Here is a 3,539-nt window from a genome sequence, read left to right on the forward strand (position 1 = left end):
TGTGAGAACCTGACCAACTCTGATACCAATTGTTGGAATATTCAAATATGGAAAGAGTACTTATGAGAGGGGGGGTGAATCATAAGTATCAAACTTTAGCCAATAAAACTTTTAACTGAAAGTACGTTGTATGCATGTAAATACATCAAATAAACATGTAACAAAACTCATGCATCAATAACTCATAACATCAAAATTTTGGTAACCCAGAAACCCTCCAGGAATAAGACGGTAAAACTGGGGTGGGGATGATACCCACAAAAATTACTACAACAATATTGTTCAACCACTTCTGATGGTTTGCCCTGTTAAAGGCTTTACACTGTATTAATAATGACCTGGTTAGAGGATTTACAAACACTTAACATGAAGTGTCACCCGGTTAAAGGATTTTAATCACCTTATAAAAAGGATCTTTACAAAATAGCTATAAATCTAACCTATCACCATAGGATTTTTATTCTAATACAATTGCTAGAGTGTATTAGATACAATAAACCTGATAGATTACAATCCTTGATTGCTAAATGCAGGTTTCTTTTCCTGATCTTGATCCTTTGTGATTTGATAACCCTTGCTTCTGAAAATAGATTTTCTTATGCACCCTTGTATGTCCTTCCATATGTATACTTACAATGAAATTTCATCTTCCTTATAAAGACTTCAAAGACTTAGGGTTTGATTTGGATCTACGATCCATATTGATTCTCAATTTCTCGCTCAATACTTGTTTTTTACTTGATTGGTTGCATGCCATTTATCAGTTTTCTTATTGGCTGCATGTGAGTTGCACGAGAAAAATAAAAGATTCGATTTTATCATTAGATCCTTCGAAGTTTACCTTCTATCGGCTACAAAAATTGTTTGCATCATAGTTTGTGCAATTTCAAACTTTTATGCTGATCTACTGAGTTACTCAGCTCCTGGAGTATTTCTGATACTCGGCACATGTTATTTCCTGGATAGCTCGGCACCTAAACAAAATAGTATTACTCGGCACTTGTTAACACTCGGCACCTGTTGCACTCGGCACTTGTTATCACTCGGCACCTGTTGCACTCGGCACTTACTCTTGATCTTGGTTAAGTGTATTGACACTCAGTTATCAAATTTATTCTTTAAGCTAACAGAATCAACAAATCTAAATGTATGTTCTGTAGAGAGAAGTAGGAAAATCACTGGGACTTGTATTTTCATGGATTGGTATTTGTCCCAATGATTTTCTTGGCATATATAATACTGTAGAGAGTCATATCTTTGTAGAGTCATGGCTCTACATGGCCTTTAGCCATGCAGGGTCATGCCCCTATGGATGCATGACTAAAACATTACTTTTTTAATGAAACAACTTTCATACATTACCTTTTTGTAATCGGCGGTAGACTATAAAGTCCCCAAATAATGATAATAGCCTTCTCATAGTATCAACCCGATAACTATATAGTTTGTTATGTGAATAGTTGAATGTATATATGTATTTTATTTGAAGAAAAAAAATCACATAAAATATTAACATTAACATTACTTCAACTGATACTATACATCAACACTCCCACTTACCAAGGGAGAAGTAATACACCCTTTAATTGATATCAAAATAGAATATTTGAACACATTATCTGACTTTAACACTCTGAAATAGTGACTTGTCAAATAATTAAAATCACCATGCTATGAACACTACCATAACATATATTATAATCTCTAATTTTCTAAAACAATATCTAGAGTAATCATAATGTAATCGTTATCAATGATCTCTAATTGTTCGAAACAATATCTAAAAATTTTATGATAATAGGCCTATCATTTGCAAGATTGTCACCTTACAAATGATTACCTTCTGAATATATATGTCTATGAAAAATTGTCACCTTTCATCACATATCTGATGCAACTAAACAACAATAGAAGCATAAACACATATAGATTGAAAATTTAAATTCAATATCCAATATTACAATTTAATCATACCAAGTTTTCCTTTGAAGTATTCCAACTTCACTTTAAGAAGGGGTTTAGTAAAGATATTCATTATTTTCTCATTGGTGCTAATGTACTCTAGTTGGATAACTCCTCAATCCACCATATCCCTAATGTAGTAATAAGGAATTTCAATATATTTAGAATGATTGTGGAAGACTAGATTAGTTGAGAGCTTGATACAACTCTTGATTGTCACAATGAATCACAATGGGCTTCAAAGGTCTTTTGAATAAATCAACTAACAACTTCTGTAACCATACAACTTCTCTAGCTCCCAAAGAAGAGGAAATGTATTCTGCTTCAATAGAACTTAATGCAATTGAAGATTATTTTTTGCTGAACCAAGAAACCATTTTAGATCCAAGAATGAAGAAACATCCCAAAGTACTCTTACATTCAGTAGATGTTCCTACCCTATTAGAATCAGAATATCCATGAAGATTGATGTTTACTTGATCATATCTGACTCTCATGCCAATAGTTCTTGTTAAATATCTCAAGATGTATTTAGCTACATGTAGATGTATTTTCTTTGGTGCACACATAAACTAACTCAAGGTGTTAGTCACATGACATATGTTAGGACAAGTATTCACTAAGTACATTAAGGATCCAATAATTTGCCTATACTAAGTAGGATCTATAGATTCAGATTTGATCATATCATCCTTTAGCTTGTGTAGATTTACTTTCATAGGAGTAGTAGTTGGTTTACCTTCCATCATCCCAAATTTTTTTAAAATATCCATAGTATATTTTCTCCAATTCAAAAAAAATGTAGTTGCTCTTTTGTCAGAATTCCAATAGAAGACATAGATCTTTCATATCAAACACTGTTGTTAGTTCTTGTTTGCACTTCTTTATGAGATTTTCTTCACTTTTTATCAATAAATCATCAACATATAATAGAAGAATAATCATATTATCACCATCTATCTTGAAGTATAAGTTAGGATTAGCTTCATTTTAAGAGTATCCTAACTTTGTTAGATAGTTGTCTATTCTTTCATACCACTTTTAGGGAGCCTGTTTGAGACCATATAGTGTTTTCTTTAATTTACATATGAGATTTTTGTCATGAGTGTAAAAACCTTCTAGTTGCTTGATATAAAATTCTTCAATTTTTCCATTTAAGAATGTTGTCTTAACATCCATTTGATAAGCTTTTCATTCTTTGGATGTTGTGATGGCCAAAATAGTTCTAACTAAAGTGTATCTGGAAACTGGAGCAAATGTTTCTTCATAATCAATACCTTCTTTCTATGAGAAACCTCATGCTACAAATCTAGCTTTGTACTTTTCAACATTTTCATTAGGTGCATGCTTAATTTTGAACAACCATTTAGAGGAAACAACTAATTTTTTTTAAGGTCTGGGTACAACATCCCATACATCATTTTTTAGTATGGAATTACATTCTTCAATCATTTCTTCTTTCCAAGGTTGACAAGGCTTCTTCAACATTTGAAGGTTCTATTTTTATGAGTTCAATTAATATGCTACATAACATGACTAGTCTCTTATTCTTTTACTTTCTTGAATTACTTCATTAG

This window comes from Cupressus sempervirens, chromosome 1 (genome assembly GCF_028749045.1).
Source record: "Cupressus sempervirens isolate cs-2001-9-10 chromosome 1, ASM2874904v1, whole genome shotgun sequence".
NCBI lineage: Eukaryota > Viridiplantae > Streptophyta > Pinopsida > Cupressales > Cupressaceae > Cupressus > Cupressus sempervirens.